Source organism: Cebus imitator, unplaced genomic scaffold (assembly GCF_001604975.1).
Source record: "Cebus imitator isolate Cc_AM_T3 unplaced genomic scaffold, Cebus_imitator-1.0 Scaffold16, whole genome shotgun sequence".
In the NCBI taxonomy this organism is placed as follows: domain Eukaryota; kingdom Metazoa; phylum Chordata; class Mammalia; order Primates; family Cebidae; genus Cebus; species Cebus imitator.
Window position 1 is genome coordinate 10,009,029 of NW_016107331.1, and position 19,559 is coordinate 10,028,587.

Below are 19,559 nucleotides of genomic sequence, written 5' to 3' on the forward strand. Positions count from 1 at the left end.
CTACCCAGTTAAACTTGAGATTTTCATTTTGGTTTCAAGAAAAAGAAAATTACAAGTAATAAAGCAATCAAAAGACCATCTTCAGTATCAGATTATTAATGCTGAGACTAGTATATTTACCATATAATTGTGTAAGTAGAAGATTGTTTTTTTTTTCTTTCTTCCTCTTTTGTAAGAAAGGAGTTTTAACTCTATTTTGTGTTCACTCCTCACTTAAAGTAAAAATGGGTTAGAAAAGAGAAATGTGTGAAAGCTGTATTTGGAGTTGCTTTGTATGATTAATGAGTCATCATCTCCCTCAAGCAGAGAATCAGGAAGTTAACCTTTGCTGACTATGATTATTAGTCTGAGAACCTCTACATTCTGACTTGCTATTTTCTCTTCCTTAAGATTGCAATCTTTACTAGTGTTCACATCATAAATGCTGAACCCAAAGGATTTGGCCCTAATCTAAAGGATTTCAACACCAATCTCTTTCAGAACTGAGGGTCTCTAAAGAGAAATTAAAGCATTCTTTTCTAAATGCTACTAACCTCTGCTGGCTGAGTTACTGGACTAATTTATTAATGTGTAACCTCTCAGTCATAAAACGTTGGTAATAACAATTTTATTTAGAGTGCCACATTGAATTTTATGAGAATGAACTTATTTTTCACAGTGCCAATAACAAAGAAGTCAAATTAGGTAAATGTCTTTATGAGTGAAGAAAACATAATATGTTATCCTTTTTTTTTCCCTCAGACTGGAGTGCAGTGGTGGGATCTCACTGCACCACAAATTTTGCTTGCCTGGTTCAAGTGATTCTCAGGCCCCAGTCTCCCAAGTAGCTGAGATTACAGATGTGGGCCACCATGCCTTGATTATTTTTGCATTTTTAGTATAGACAGCATTTCGCCGTGTTGGCCAGGCTGGTCTTGAACTCTTGGCATCAAGTGATCTGGATATACCTGCCTCAGCCTCCCAAAGTGGTAATTTCTAATTTTTAAAACAATAATATCTCCTTGAGTATCACATCCAATCATAGCATGTGCGCTGTTTACTAGTTTGAGTAACTTTTCAGCTGCCTTCTCTTTTGTGTTTTGTACTTTTTCTCAATGATTAGAGTTCTTTTCTTTTACTGTGTTTACTTCACATGCACTATTAAATGTTTGATGAAATAATAATCTAATTGTCAGCATATATATCCAGTTACTCTGTCATTTGTTACATTGTCAAATGTGCAGTATATTTAATTAGCAAAAACACTACCTCTTTACTGAGATGGATGCCCTTTTTTCTTTCTCTTCTCTGATTGCTCTGGCTAGAGCTTCCAGTACTATACTGAGTAGAAGTGGTGAAAGTAGATATTCTTGTTTTGTTCCAGATCTCAGTGAAAATGCATCAACATTTCCCCATTCAGTATAATGTTGGCTGTGGGTTTGTCATAGGTGGTTTTTATTATCATGAGGTATGCTGATTTTGCTGAGGGTTTTTATCATAAAGGGATGCTGGATTTTGTCAAACTCTTTTTCTGCATCTATTGAGTTGAGCATATGACTTTTGTTTTTAATTCTGTTTATGTCATGTATCACCCTTATTGACTTGTGTCTGTTAAACCATCCCTGCATCCCTGGTATGAAACCCCACTGATCATGGTGTACTATCATTTTGATATGCTGTTGGATTCAGTTAGCTAGCATTTTGTTGAGGATTTTTGCATCACTGATGCTATAATTGTATATCCAGAAAAACCATAAAGACTCATGTAAAAAGCTCCTAGATTTGATAAATGAATTTAGTAAAGTTTCAGGATACTAAATAAATGTACACAAATCAGTAGCACTGCTATACACCAACAATTACCAAGCTGAGAATCAACAACAGCTGCAAAAAATAAAATGAAATGGTTAGCGGTGTACCTAACAAAGGAGACAAACAATCTCTACCAAAAAAAGTATAAAACACTGCTGAGAGAAATTATATATGACACAAACAAATGAAAACATCATCCCATGCCCATGAATCGGTAGAATCAATATTGTGAAAGTGACCATACTGCCAAAATCAATCTACAAATTAAATGCAATTCCAGTCAAAATGCCATCGTCATTCTGAATGTTCATCATCACAGAACCAGGAAAAAAATCCTAAAATTTATGTGGACCCACAAAAGAGCCCACATAGTCGAAGCAAGGCTCCCATCAAAAAATGGGCAAAGGACATGAACAGGCAATTCTCAAAAGAAGATATACCACTGATCAAAACATGTGAAAAAATGCTCAACATCATTAATTATAAGGGAAATGCACAGCAAAACCACAATGAGATACCATCTTACTCCTGCCAGAATGGACACAATTTAAAAAATCAAAAAATAAAAGATGTTGGCATGGATGTGATGGAAAGAGAATACATTTCCACTGCTGATGGAAATGTTAACTAGTAAAACCACTATTGAAAACAGTATAAAGATTTCTTAAAGAACTAAAAGTAGAACTACCATTTGATCCAACAATCCTGCTACTGGATATCTACTCAGAGGAAAAGAAGTCATTATATAAAAAGACACTTTCACATGTATGTGTATAACAGCAGAATTCATAATTGTAAAAATATGGAACGAGTCTAAATGGTCATTGACCAACAAGTGGATAAAGAAAATGTGTTATATATGTACCATAGAATACTCAGCTATGAAAAGGAATAAAACAATGGCATTTGTTACAACCTGGCTGGAGCTGGAGACCATTGTATTAAGTGAAGCAACTCAGGAACAGAAAACCAAACATTGTATGTTCTCACTTATTAGTGGGAGCTACGCTATGAGGACACAAAGGCATAATAATGACATAATAAACTTTGGGGACTTGGTGGGAAAGATGAGAAGGGGGTAAAGGATAAAAGACTACATATTGGGTACTACATACACTGCTTGGGTGATGGATACACTGAAATCTCAGAAATCACCAATAGATAATTTTACTATGCAACCAAACGCCACCATTCTAGCCCAAAATGATTTTTTAAAAAAATACTACCACCACTAAATTGAACTTGTTTCATCTGTTGAGATTACATTAGAAATTCCCTAACTCTTGACCCCTGAGATCTTACTCTATGCCTTCAGAACCTCCCACTTGCTTGAACTTTAGCATTTACAAAAGTTTCCTGTCTGTTTTTTCTGCCACTATTTTCTTCTACCCTATTTGTTGTACCATTTTCTTATTACAGGTATCCATTTAAATCACAAAAGTGATTGTGTCACTCCTTTCCTTAAAAACTTTCACTCCCTTTTGCATATTAGTTTTCCTTAGTGTGATGTAGAATCAATTGGGTTCAAACTTTCATTTGGTAGATAGGCAAATAGTATCATCTACAGTCTGAGTGATCCTCCTGTACTTTTATAAGAGAGAAACACAGAACCAGGTAAAATTACGGTTTTGCATCTGGCAGGAGCAGAGGCTTAACACATTTAAATTTAACCTTGCAGAAAAGTTGATAAATAAAGACAGACTCAAATACGAAGTCCAAAAACCGGATAGTTTAGGCCAAAAGCCTCAGATGCCACCACATCTGAGAAAAGATTGTTCAAAGGCAGTGTAAAGTCTTAAATGGTTCAATGGCCAAGGTAACCTGTGGCAACGGGTCCAACAAGTAAATCTGTGGGAGCAAATCTGGCAGTATTACCATCTTAAGTCTGCTAGTAACACTTTTATACAATTCAAATGTACTTAGAAAAATAGTAAGCTGATAGTGTATACTAAATGATTGAAAGACCAATAGTGAGTGTAAAATTATCTCTTGCATTTGTTAGTTAAATTGTATTGCTGTAACAAGCAACCCTGAGATCCTAGTGACCTATAACAGTAAACATGTGTTTCTTGTTTATAAGCCTGCAAGTTAGCACTGCTTTACTCTGTATGTCTTCTCATCCCAGGATCCAGGTTGAAAAAGCAACCCCAATCTGTGATATGCTTTTCCCCTGGCAGAACAAAGAAGCCCCTATCCAATTTATGCAAGCACATTTAAAGCTTTTGACCAGTGTATGCCATGTCCATTAGCAAAAACAAGTTACATGGCTCAGCATGACAATGGAACAGAAAAGAATCTACCTAACGAGAGGCATGGTAAAAGTGGGGCTAAATTATACTATTAGAGGGGAGATAGTGAATAATTGGGGACAATAACATCTACCATAAATATCAAATATACTGTACCATGTGCTTATTTTTTACCTATAATTTGGAATTCATCATTTTAGTATAGTCAGTCTTATCTTTAGGTAATTTGAATGTTTGGTATCATAGGAACTCAGGCTCTATATGGTATCGGGTAATCAGCTCTAGGAGAATGATTTAAGACTTCTAAGCAATGCGTATTTATTTTTATAATCATTTGTGTGCATTGATTACATCTTTACTTGGATTACTGAAGCACAATCTGAACTTTTCAGACATTAATATACTATTATAAGACATTTTCTTCCTACTAATATACTATTATAAGGCATTCAGCTTTCCTTGGCTTATAGACTAATCATTCCATTTTGACAATTGCTCTGATGCATGCTTCTTCATTTTTCTGATATTAAAATGTATTCAAATACCATGCATCACTCCTCCTTCTCTATATGCAAGGTTGCCAGTGGGTAGATTGGGTAGATATAACACACAATGACCAGTATTTTGTTTCTATATAATATTTTAGCAAAACAATATTTAGAAAAATTCCTTGTGTTTCTTGGTTAAATAAGTGTCATACTTTATACATATTTTATGCAATGAGCTATGTAAACATTCTTTATGATATTAATTTATCATTAATAATATTATGAGCACAGATTTGATAAAATGCTATTATATCATAGCCAAACTCTCAAAATAAGTACATTACATTTAGATTCAGGATGGACTGTCAATTTAGACTTGCAGGAAACTCTAAAGATTCTGAAGAATTTAATAAAGTTGCATGGGTATCTATCTATTAGATACCTGACTTCACTTTGAAGTCTATGCATTCATAGAGAAGAAATTAAATAGAAATTGGACTATCTGAGCTTCAGATAGTAAAGTTTTACATGAGATATACCTCTGAGTGTGTTAGAATAAGGCTCTGTAATGAGCACGTCTGAGAAAAATACTAAGGATAATTGTTTAATGTAGGACTCGCATAAAATAATGAGAAATGGAATCTTTCTTTTACCCTAATTTGCGATTTGTTTTCCGTAAAATTTGCCTCTCTTTTTTAGTCCTGTTATCATTGCTACACTGATCTTAGAAATCATAAAATAATGATAACATGTACATGAGTAAACTGCTTCAACAGGGCCGGGCGCGGTGGCTCACGCCTATAATCCCAGCACTTTGGGAGGCCGAGGTGGGTGGATCACGAGGTCAAAAGATCGAGGCCATCCTGGTCAACAAGGTGAAACCCCATCTCTACTAAAAATACAAAAATTAGCTGGGCATGGTGGCACACACCTGTAGTCCCAGCTACTCGGGAAGCTGAGGCAGGCTGAACCCAAGAGGCAGAGGTTGAGGTGAGCCGAGATCATGTCATTGCACTCCAGCCTGGGTAACAAGAGCTAACTCTGTCTCCGACACAAAAAAATAAATAAATAAAAACTGCTATAACAACATCTAGTTCATGTATCAGGAAGGTGAAATTTGGAGAAGTGTTTACTTTTCCATTTAGAAAGAAAAATCTCAGGATAGAGGGTGTTTTAGCTAATTTATGTAATCATCTAGTTTGTGGATTATTCACTTAATTTGCTAATTTCCTGCAGACTGAATTAAATCTATTCATTGTATTATTAACTGGGCAGAAATACAAAAAGAAATATTTCATCTATTCATTTTGCTACAGGATACTTGTGCTAATAAAATTTCATAGTAAACTGATGATTGGAATTCTTTGATGAATTAATATTCCTGTAGAAAGGGAAGATTTCATTTCACTTGATTTCCTTTTGCTTGCTCTTTGTGTGTCCTCCATGGTAATTTCACTACATGTTTTTTTATTGTTTGCTTTCAGGATACATAATAATCTGAACATATATAAGCCTCCAAATTTTGCGCTAGTTGTTACTCTTTACTTCTGGTATTTTTGGAATGGTGAGAAGACAAGATTTGTGATTATTAACATAATCAATAAATAAGAACATAATAAATGTATTATGTATTATATATATTATGTTCTTATATACATAAGAACATAATAAATGTATTATAATATATATTATATATATTTATAATATAACATAAAAGCATTAATGTTATAAATAAGAACATAATAAATATTTCTCAAATATTTAATAATTAGCAAGATAATCAGTTAAATACAGGACCTACTGATGATGGGACAAGTGTAGAAAAAGACACTGGCAGGCAGATCATTTATAGACTCTGTCTACTGCCACCCGCATCCCTCTAACCCTCACGCCCTTAAGAGGCAAGTTTACTTGCTTAGTCAGTAAAGAACTTTCTGTACTAATGGTAGGGAGGAGAAAAGTTTCGTATTTAGCCACCTAAAAAAGAGGAAAATAATATCTAGAGGAAAAAAATATATGTATATAGCATACATATATAAAGAGTGAAGAAGTTAGAGGAGCTTGCAGAAGAGAGAAAAAATTGAATATAAAACTCTAGAGCTTGATGGTGGCATATCATAGAGATACAAGAACCAACCTGGAAGATCTACAGGCCAAACCTGGATTGCCTTTAGCTTCTGTAACAAATTGCTACAAATCAGGAGACTTAAAACAACAAAAATTTATTCTCTACCAATTCTGGAGCTTAGCAGTCTGAAATCAAGGGTTTGGTTGGGCAATGTTCTCTTTGAAGGCTCTTGGGGAGAAGGCTTTGCGGCTTCTCTCTAGCTTCTGATGGTTGCCAGCCTTCCTTGGCTTATAGACTAATCATTCCATCTCAGTCTCAGTCTTTACATAGCATTCTTCCCTAGGAGTGTATCAACGTCTGTTTCTAAATTTTCCTCTTCTTAAAAGGAAGGTCATCAGAAATATTGGATTTAGAGCCCATTCTAATCCAGTATGACCTCATCTTAACATGACTAAATCTGCAAAGATCCTATTTCCAAATGATGTTACATTCACAGGTTCTGTGTGGACATAAATATTTGTGGGTACTATTTAGCTCAGTATAATATTAGGTTATAACCAAAAGCATAAAACAGATAGATGTGAATACATACTGATGAAGGCAAATATTTAAATAAAATACATATATGAGGGTGAAGTAACACATCTTTCTTACAAAAGAATTCCAAATATACATATGGAGACTATCACTCTTAAAGGTGGAGCTTGTTTCCCCAGCATCTCCTACCACCACAACACATTGTTTGCTGAGTTCAGTGGGATCACCCAGTGACAAGCCAAGTCACATGCACACCTGATGTGATGCGATGAGGAAGGAAATTCACCTATGGATTATTCTTCTTTATAACCCTTAATCCCAGTCCAAACATGAGAAAAATATCGGACAAGCCCACATTGAGGGATATTCTACAAAATACCTGACCTGCATTCCTCAAAACTGGTAAAATACTACAAACGAAGACTGAAAAATGACTGAGGAAAAGAGTTAGGAGGAAGACAAGATGACTAAAAGCAAAGTAGTAACCTGGAATCAATCATGGAATAGAAAAAGAACATTCATATAAAAACTGGTGAAATTCAAAGGAAGCCTTGAGTTTAGTTAACAGTAAATGTACCAGTGCTGACTTTTTAGTTTCCACAAGTCTACCATTGAAATGTAAAGCGTTAACATCCAAGAGACTGGATGAGGAGTCAGGGGAACTCTCTGTATTATCTTTGCAACATTTCCAAAATCTAAAATTATTCCAAAATAAAAATTTAATTCTAAAAAAACACCTGGCATTGTTCTAACATAAGAAAAACATAGATAATGATTTGATGTGCGAGACTTTGGGGAAAGACCTGGGCAGAGCAGTGTAAAGAAATTTGATAGTGTGGATACAGTGTACTGTGGCTTGTTGCTCTCTTAAGAGATTGTGGACATTATCTTTTACATAATTTTCTCAGATTTGTGTTCTTTTCAATGTAACTCTTTTTTCTTTTTTTTTAAGACAGAGTATCACTCTGTAACCCAGCCCGGAGTGCAATGACACGATCTCAGCTCACTGCAACATCTGCCTCCTGGGTTCAAATGATTCTCCTGTCTCAGCCTCCTGAGTGTCTGGGATTACAGGTGCTTGCCACCATGTGTGGCTAATTTTTGTATTTTTAGTAGAGATGGGGTTTCACCATATTGGCCAAGCTGGTCTTGAACTCCTGACCTCAAGTGATTCACCCACCTCTGCCTCCCAGAGTGCTAGGATTACAGGTAAGCCACTGCGTCCAGGCTCAATGTAATTCCATACTGAAATTGAACTTAAGGTGAAAGACAAAATGCTCAGTTTTACTTAGGCTGTAAATTTAAAATTTAAAAGCAATCCATATATTTTATTGTATAGTTATAAGCATTGAAGAAATGAAAGCTCGCGTGTAGAAGAGTTTAAACCAAATAGAAATACAGCAAAAATTCAGAACACCATAAAACTTCCATCTGACTTTTCTTTAATAAAATAACATTGTATCTTCTATTTAATATTCTAACCTCTCCGAATAAAGAGGATTCTTCCTGATTTCTCTGCATCTTTCTCCAGAACCTTGCTTTATTTAAAGAAAGTATACAAGTATTGGCTGTCAGATTTGTGACAGTCCAATATGATTATGGCAATGGCTCTCAAACTTAAAAAGTGTAACCCTGGTGCATTCCTTATTTTGATGTTAACTAAATTCCTATTTTTCAGTCACTAGATGTCTTCCAGTTATCTGTAATTCTTTTGATTCTCAGGTATCCAAATTTGTCAGGTGGTGTGAACTCTCTGAAATCAAATTATAGAGAAATCCAGTCAGTATTAATAGCTAACTACCTATGGAAAGATTTGAAGTGAAGTGTGATTTAAAAAAATAAAATGTACTTTTAGTTCTTGAATTAAATTCTATTTTGAAAAACTTCAGAATGAATGAAAAGTAAAGCCTTCCTTTTCAACCAATTTTCCCTAGCCTTGTGGAAATTCAACTACTGCCTAATTTTAAATCTTGTTTGTGAACACATTTCTATGAATGTTAGAGATGCCTGTTTTACCTAAAGTGCTTATTTAAATATTGAAACGATTTTCAAAAATACACTATAACAGTAAATTGAGAAACAAATTTAGCTTTTAGGAAGAGAAGAGAAGAATATGCAAGAACTCTTTTAATTAATACTAATATGTTCATAGCTGAATTTTCAATGTGTATTTAGTTACAACTCAATGCAAACCTATTTTAAGATGTGTGTGTGTGTGTGTGTGTGTGTGTGTGTGTGTAATTTAAACCCAATATTTGTACAGATAGATTGGATAGAAAATGTTTAAATGTTGTTATAATTTACAAAATGTTTAGATGCATAGATAAGTGAAATAATAGTTATCTTCAGGAAATTTTAGTCTTGGATAACTTAAATTATCATCACACTTTTGCCATCATCATTTAAAATTTTAGTCTAGAAACAAGTAAAGATCTACGAATGAAACATGTTACCAAGTATATAATTGCCTTTGTTGCGGAATATAAATGATCAGTGGAAATTTAGTGTTCTGCCCTGATGAATACCTGGGGTGGGGGCAACAAATGAGATAAATGAATGGTGTTAGAGGAAAAGGTAATTATGGGAGGGAGGGGTAAACTAACAAATTGGTTTCTTATACATATAACTCTCAGTGAAGGACGAGATAGGGTCATGATTTTGAAGAGAGTAGGGGAAGCAGAAATAGAGATTAAAATATGAGCATAAGAGAAATAAAAGGGTACTGGGAGTTTAAAAAGCAGAAAGAAATGGAGAGCAAGTTGGAGTAATAACCATTGCAAAAGAAACACTGTCTTGAGTAATCAGTTTAAAATAACTTTGGTACAATTTTATTTAACCTTTAGTTAAAAGTCATTTCCTAACAAAGAACCATTTTTTGCTGGTCCCATGGGTTATCTCCTCAGACAGATGTAATGGAATTTCTGCATGAAATGTATGTACAACCTGTAGACTAATTTCTAAGGCTATATTTCAGTGGTGCACATTAAATGTTTAGTTTCATCAGTAATATTTGTAATCATTTCGAGGAAGAAAGACCCCATTTATTTTATTATTTTTGTTTCTCCATTTAACAATCTGTAGATCCTTTATAATAATCCATGTTTCTACAGGGACATTATGATTGTTTTCAAATCTTCACTAAATTATTTAGTGGTATTCTGCTAGTTGTCAGGAGAGTTGTAAAAGGTATATAATTTAGTTAATCCCCATTGATTACTATAACTTCAGCTGACTTTTTAAAAATGTTATGATTGGAAATAATGCTGTAATGGAAAGAATCATCAAGATTAGCTTGAGGATTGGCAAAATAAATAAGATTTTGTTTAAATAACTGAAAATTGTTTAAATATCATCCATTACTATTTAGCATCAAAATGGCATATTTATTAATCATCAGTTTCACTGATTTTGATATCATTGAATATTGATACTTAATAACTAATTGAAATTTCTTAAAATAATATCTATCTGAATTAGAAGATAAAAATATATAAATATATTTAATCTTAATATTGATATGATCAAATAATTAAGTTTTCTAAGTTGATTCTTAAAGAATCTTCTTAAATAAGAATGAATAAAGTTGTTTGAAAATTAATAGAAACACTTTTGAAGTTAATGGTCCTAAAAATAGTAAGTTTTCCTCGATGTTACAACTGTCTTTTACAATTTAATGATCAAATTATTAATTTACTCAAACTATTTTTCAACACAATTAAAGGTAAACTTAAGCTTCTAGTTCAAATTGATCCAGTAAGTTCAGTTCTTTGCCTCAAAGTCTCCTTTAATTGACAGAAATGGTGAATTAAAATGAAAGAGAACATGACACTATGGAAAACAAAAAAATAGTATATCATTAGTGAATCAAAATTTTATCAACATTTGGGACTACTAGATGGGGGAGGGAGGCAAGGGGACAGGAGTACTGTTGGGTACTAGGTTAACTGCCTGGGTGATAGGATCATTGGGACTCCAAGCCTCAGCATCACACAATATACTCATGTGACAAACCTGCACGTGGACCCTTTAATGTATAATAAAAAAAATTGAAATTACAAAAAAAAAATAAGTTTCCAGTTTCATCCATGTTCCTGCAAAGGACACCATTTTATGGCTGCATAGTATTCCATGGTGTATATGTGCCACATTTTCTTTACCCAGTCTATCAAACACCTCATATTCTCATTCATAAGTGGGTGTTGAACAATGAGAACACACAGACACAGGGAGGGGAACACCACACACAGGGGCCTTGGGGGTGGTGGGGTTAGGGGAGGAAAAGCAGGCAGTGGAGAGATTGGGGAGGGATAGCATTAGGAGAAATACCTAATGTAGTTGACGGGGCGATGGATGCAGCAAACCACCCCCATGGCGCGTGTATACCTATGCAACAAACCTGCATGATCTGCACATGTATCCCAGAACTTAACGTATAATAAATAAATTTTGAAAAATAAATAAATAAGTTAATAATAAAAACTTGTGAGAATAGCACAAATAAAATACAATTGGTAGGGAAATAAAAGAAAATGAAATTTAACAAAAGTCACATGAGACCTCAAAGTTGAATCAACAAATAAAGACGGCACGGATAGGCAAGGGGGCAATCCTGGGTCATTTTTTAGAAAGTTATTTTCCAAAGAGCTGGGGCAGTAGAACTCTTCCTTTCCATACAGGTGTAAATAGAGCAAAGGCTTTTGTTCCAGGGCTTAATCCCAAGGACTAGTTTCAAAATCAAGAGCAAGTAGGTGATCTTTATAACAAAGTTGCCTTTGTGAAGATGCCGGGGTCTGACAGGCAAGTGGAGCATATATTAACATGGTTTTAGCCTACCACACAAAGAAAAAAATAAGTTTAAAATAAAAGACAGAAGAGCACACTTCCTTTGGTAGTAAAATGCACTGGACTACAGCCTGGAGGAGGCCCCTGCTCTGAAATCTGCAATTTTCTAGGGACACTTTAAAGAGACTGGCTATCAAAACATTCCCCCAACTTCCCAACTTACACAGAACCTTCAGTCAGGCTTCTCTTTCAGGTGAGAGGCCTCATGGGGAAATGGCAGTGAACAAAAGCAAATAGAATATGTGTCAGCTACCTGTGCTATTCAATATAGTTCATCATTTATAAATGTGACTACACATCCAAGAATCTTGAGAAAGTTGAGGTAAATCAACAATATGCAAAACAAAGTCTAACGTGAACAAACAAAACAAACCTATCCATTTGTAATCAGGGCTAAGGAAAGTGATGTAAAAGATTTTTCAGCAGCGGGGAGAGAGATTTGATATCATTTGAATTTTTTTGGAAGATTATTTGACTGCAATTGGGAAAATTAATATCAGGGGAGCTAGACTATAAGAAACCATTAAGAAAATGTTTTAATGATTCAAAGGGTTTAATGGTGATTGGAGAGGCGTCCTGAAAGGACATTCATGAATATAAGGAAAGTTTAAGAGGGAAACTTGGTGTCAATTAGAAGTGGGAGTGACGAAAAATCAGGAATCAAAGTGACATCTACATTTCTGGTTTATCTTTTCACCATTGTTCTTCTCATTTTGGAGGTCAGTGAGTTCTTTCCTGACTTCCTGAGTCAAGTTATTTAGCAGGTGATCTTGTCCAATGTGCTTTCTGCTGAAGCTGTGAACAATGTACTAATTGAAAGATGGCCTTAGGTATGTTAAATTCGCAAGTATCTGGCTTTGGCACCATGTAATGTACAGTAGACCAGTTTGCTTTAAGTGTCTGGATATAGTGTTTCCAGAGCCCTTCATAAAGTAAGAATAACTTTAAAGTACAATAATAATTTTTTTTAAATCTTGATTTTGTAATAGAAAAATATTGAGAAGGTTTGAGACTTAATTTTATGTACATGTGCTTGTAAGTATATATGCATATATCAATATATGTATAATGTATAATGTGTATAATGAATATGTATAATAAAGAAATGTTTAAAATCTGTTCATAATTGCTGGAGAGATCTAATGTTTTGCATTTTAGAAAGCATAATATCCATTGTGAAATATTTTGGAACATTAGTATGGATAGTTGTAATTCAGATTTTTATCAAATAGAGATATTGCTTAGGCATATAATAAGATACACAATATCAACCCAAGTCTGTGTAATTGCAATCTATGGAAATGAGTTGTGCAGTGTTTGGTTTTGCACCACACTATCTTTTTGTGTGTAATGCAAAACAAAATACTGTATCTATGTCTTGCTGAATACATTGCTTTATGCTTCTCTCCCTTTTCTAAAGCTTCATAGACTGTTGGTGTAAAAGGATCTCAATGCCATTAATATAGAAAGCCTCAATCTTTCTTGCCTCCATTTCAGTCTAACAGAGGACCCAATCCCCTAAAATATTTCCTCAATTGCATCTTGACATTCCCAAAGACTGTTTCTTGGGTTCCAAAATAAAACAATATACCCTCTAAATGCTTTGTGTAATATAAAATTAAAACTACAGTTTTAATTTTAGTCCAGTTTAATTTTAGTTTGTCACATATGTTCAAATATCTTTGAATCCTTACCTGGAATAACACTGATTATTTTTTTCAGGGAGAAAAAAACTACTTTGTCATTGACTGTGCTTAAGGATCCTGAGACGTATGTTGAGTTCCCTGGAATTCTTAAAGGCAAGAGGGCAAATAGTTTTATAATGGTATTCAGTAAATACTTTATAAAATCTGAAACTTCATGTTAATTTCAGTTTCAGCAAAGTAACTCACATTATGACTTCCCTAATCCTTAAACTAGATTTTGACAAGAAATTAGTTATAATACAAAGTTAAAGAAAATATTTTAAAGCTGTATTTTGTTCCAACTCTTAATATTTCATAATTAAAATATGTCAAATTTGCATAATATCCCTAACTTCATCTCAGCATGTTCACATCTATTCACCCATGATTTCTCCACCAGCACCTTTTAAAGACACAGCTAGAGTCATAATCCCATTTGAGAAACATAATCCCATCTGATTCAGGAGAGAATCGAGTCACAAAGAGATAAAATGATTTTCCAAAAAACATGGGGCTAGTGAACACTAGCACCACAGCTAGGAAGCTAGGCTTATGGTTTATAAACCTCATCTATTTCATTTAGAAATGAACAGAAAGAATTTTTAAGTCACATATAAAGGATAGAAAGGGCTACACCAATACTGGGATTTCAGGAACTTAAATATTTTCTCAACAACCTTCCACAGAGCCTGAACTCCTCACAGCTTCAAGTCAGGCAGTATCCCCAGAAAGTCCCTACTTGAATGCAAATACACAGTTTCTGATTTACCCAAAATCAATGTACACAATACCTTCTTTCCTGCCACACTTTCCCCACACACCAGTGCCTTGCAGCTGCTGAAATGGGAACCACAATGAAGATGAATGGGACTTTTTAGAGATTCTGTGGTGCAAAAAAAAAAAAAAAAAAAAAAAAAAAAAGAAAACCTCTGGAACAAATCAGAAGCAGAGGTTATTAAGCTATCAGAACTGTCTCTACTATGTACGTGTTTTATTCTTCTCTCTTTGTATAGATGGCTTCTTGTGGTGGAAAAAAAAAAAAAAAAAAAAGTTAAGAATAGGAAAGCTGTGTAAATCATGAGCATTATAGATAAAAAGACTCAGAGGCAAAAGTCTAAATTGGTATGATCTTCTCATGTGCTAACTGAAAATAAACCTTTACATATTATCTGAATCTTTTTTACTTCAATGTATCGTGTTGTGTTAAGGTTCTACAAATTCATGATTTACTTAGGTAACAACTATTCCAACTATTCTCAACCTTTGGGAGTTTAAGGGATTAACAGTCATTCTCATTCTCATGAATTAGTGGAAATCAGTACTCTCAGATCGTTTGCTATAAACAACATTCTAGGGGTCTGACATTTCTGATTTGGGAGAGCAGGGGAAGGGGCAGCGTGGAGAGGAGAAGGGATACTAAACATTAAATACAGCTTGACTTGTTTTTGATTATTTTCTGTGAACTTAGAACTATGGCCAGAGTTTATAAGATGATTTCTACAAAAAATTCTCTAAACAAACTATCTCGATAGGATGGATATTTGCTCACATGCTATGCAGGATGCATAACATATTGACATTTTTATTACATTATAGCCCACAAGACTCAGAACTCTATCAAACTTGTAATAATAGAATAGAATGCAAAAGATAGAAATTAGACACTTTCTAAAAATCTTGTTCTGGGTCGCTGAACTGTGAACTCCTGAGGACTTTAGGAGTAGAAACTTGAAAAATATGCTAGAATACGTTTAAGAATAATACAAAGAGGTGTGGAAGGCAATAGAGCAAAAATATGTTCTTCCTCTCTATTTAATAGGGCCAGTTTTAACAAAGAATAATTTTCATGACAAAATAGACGTAAAAGATATCGAGCATTATTTCTAACATTGATTTTTAATTTTTATTTCACGAGGAAACTCAGGACACATGCCAAAAGAAAGTGCTATCTTTATTTCAAGGAAACATGTAAACAATGTGAGAAACCTCATAATCATTATACTATAAAAGAGTGAAACGCAGCTCTGTCAGTTTCGTTTCGAGATTCTCCTTGAGGGAAGGAGGGAGACAGCGAGAGAGAGAGATGATAAGAAAGATAGAAAGAGAAAATGAGAGAGAGGTGAGACTAGAACAAACCTCAATTTGTCTAAACATTACATGAGAAGAAAACATTTAAAAACTTGCCTGCATTTTTAAAATAAAACATGCATACCACTTTCAGTCATCTTGATTAGCTATGGTAAAATCTTGGTCTGACATTGCCTGTTACCCAGCATACACTTAAGCTAGCTTACCTTGTTGTTTATGTATTTAATCCTAACTAACTTTAATTATGACCCAAATATTTAGAATAAAAACCAAGAAAGTTGATCTTCTAAAATAATAGTACTTCTTCCGAAAACAAATATGTGAGCTTTATCTTTACTGTAATAACCATTATATATATATATATATATATATATATATATATATATATATATATATAAAATAGTAGTTATTTGTCTATATTTAGGTAAGCTTGATGGGAAATATCTTTACCTTTTGGGTGTCATGGCTACAATATATCTAATTATTTTGTTAAGAGTAGACAAAAGGATTATATTATTAATGTAAAAAATATATTTTCAATTGTAAATAAAATTTCAACTGGATATATATTATTTGGCCACTTCCAAAGGTAACTATGAATTTCTTGGCAGATATGTGGGTCTACAAATCTAGAAATTCTGAGGACAATATTTCCCATAATATTCAATGTGCTACAAGTGCATTTTCTTACTGGAACTTTTCTGAGCTTAGTTGCTTAGGTTGATAGCTTAGATGACCAAAATTACAACTGATACCAGAAACACAATATCAGAGATTCTTTCTCCACTCTGCCTTACTGTTTCCATTTTAAAATCGTTGTATTATATCTGCTAATAAAAGCCTTTCTAAGGATTCTATATAATTCTTTTGCAAGGCACATTCACATCCTTCAATGAAAGTTGCTTTTATCAGAGCAATGTAGTCTTACTATTTACTTATTACAACAGCCCTCATGACTGCTTACCCAGGCAAACACTAGAAATATCTAACTCATTACCACCACATAAAATAGCATGGGGTATTTTCAGAATGAAAGAGATCAGAGCATGACAAATTCTAAAGCTGTTTGTGTCCCTGTTTCTAAAGAAAAGGATTGCTATTAAACAAGCACTAGTAACTTTAACTGTCAAACAAAGGGGATATATTTGCCTAGCCAAAATCTTGTTGGAAATACCTGTTAATTACCATTTTTAAAAATTTATTTAAGGTGTCAACATTGATGGATGTTTTTGAGCCATCTGATGAATGAAAACTGACCCCCATGGAGTCAGAAATCAAAAATGCCTATTGACTTATTCAGCTGGAAGTTGATCCTGGTTGCTATTTAAATCTACTGCTTAAGTGTCAGCATACAGGCTACATTCCTTACCATGGTTCAGGGGGCAGACATTTGGATCAAAATATTCCTACTCATTCTGTAGCTAATGTGGGCTTTACAATGTTTACAAACAGCTGTTACAATAGCCCAAAGATCCTCTGGAGAAAAATGTGACACATTCAAGAATCTGACACTTAAAAGCCAGGCATTTGTTCAGATAGCACCTTATGGTTTGAGGTAATAAGACCCATGATGTTAATAGTATTTGTCATATTCAAGCAGCTGTATTCATGATAGTAGAAGTGACTACCCTCTTACACACCCAGTTACTACTTTGAACCCAGGTCTATATTTTGGCTGCCTTGGCAACAGCACAGCAATAACAACTGGTGCCATAATGGTGATGTCAATCCAAGGTCATTTTTGGAGAAAGCCGAAGCCCTGACTTTAAACAGAGAGAGGCAGAAAGAGCATTTATAATAAACTGAGAAGATGGTGTCCACAGCACTGCTCATACACTGAGATTCTAGGATATTTATTGTATTAGCAATGTTTTTACAAGCCCAACAATTTTCTAATGGCTGTTCTTTTATGAAAACAACAACAACAACAAAACAGAAAACATTTCAGGGAAATGGGTCTCTGTAAGTTGGAATCTACTTTTTTTTTTTCTTTCTATTTTTGTGTGAAATGAAACTTTGAAGAATACACTATGCATTACTTTTGACCATGTTAATCAATGTGGGTTTCCACACAATCCTTAAATAAAAGGGTTTGTAAACAACAGTGAAAATAGACAAAATTCATTGTTCAGCTTTTCCATGGTTAGTCTCTTGCAATTGGCCACTATTACCTCTCCTTCTGGTCATGTGATCAAAATGCATTTCCCTATCCTCAGGACACAAAACACACTTCATGTCCACATTACTTGCTTTGGTTAATGAAATGTGAGGAGAGGTGACAGATGTCTCTTCAAGATGGAATCTTTAAAAGGAAATTCAGTTTGCTATTGTTCCCTGCCACCGTCAAGGCAACCAGCAGCATTCCAGATTGATAGAAGCTTCATCAACCTGGAGTGAGAAGATGTAGAGCAGAGTTCCCAGCTGTCTTGGGATGACAATGTAATATGATCAAGAAATATACATTTGTGTACTTATCTACTGTAATTTTGGAGGTGTTATCTCAGTATAACCTAGCCTATCCTGATTATGCTGAGTGTATAATTTTTAGAAATTCAAAGAATGCCTTTCTTTAAATTTTTAAAGAAGCACATGCTATAAGGAAGATAATGCTTCAAATCTTTTCACCAGAAAGAGATAGACTTTTTCTGGACTGGCTAGAGAGAAAGTGTAGAATCATGAATTTATGGTTAAATTATGTTCTTCAGACAGAAACTAACATTCACACTTTGCCTGATTCAGATGAACTGTTTTATTACCTAAGCTACTCAGAAAAATTGATCTAATTTATTGTCTTGCAAAACAAACCAAGGTTTTATAAAATAATATTCATTGTCAGACCCTTCTCATCTTCTTTTTTGTTAGTTGGGTGTGTGTGTGTGTGTGTGTGTGTGTGTGTGTATACACCTTCACATCCCCTCTCTTTTCTGTACAGTCACTTTCTCTCCACTTTACTTATATGGTATTCTCCTGTCTGACAACAAAAGAAAGTGATTATTACTACTTTATATAACAGATTCTGGTAAAGTAATTGTGCTTCTGTTTCCACGGTAATTTAGACTATTTCTGCTGTAAATGGAAAGCAAAGTTACATGTCAGCCTTATGGAATCTTTGCTAGTGATATCAGTTCCATTAGGTATTTCTAGACTACAAAGACTACCTGGACCATTTGTAATATAGATAAAATAGATCACATGTAACTTTAGGACAGTCCTACTGTGCTTCTCTGCTTTTTTCTGAGATCAGCCCAGAACAACAACTTGTGCGGTGTTTCTGTGAGTATAGATAAATGCATAGAAAACACAGTATATGTGTATATGTGTGTGCATGCGTGTATGATCATAAGTTTAAGGTAAAAAATACACTTTAATCAGCTAGAAATGATCATTTATCCATTTTTAAATTATGACAAATAATATAATAGTACTTGTTCATACATTCTCCAGAATTAACCATAATAAAAGTTATACACAGAGATATTTGCCAGAAGACCATGAGGACTTCCAGAAAAATCCATGTGGCAAAGTGTGTTCTTTATATTACTAATCAAAAGTAAATTCTTTGTCTCAAGCTACAGAGTTTTTTTTTTTTAAACTTTATAAAGCATTATGTTATGGTGTAATTTTTTTCAAAAAAATTTTGTTATTTGCAGAATACATTTTTTTCTGTAAAATAATGCTTTGGCACTAGGTGTAATAATTTTCATTTTCTTCTATGCCATATATATCAATATAGAGTATCTCTAAAGATATTCATAATGAAACAGACATGTATTATTCCACAGGATTAAAATGAATGGCTAGAAATAAGCTA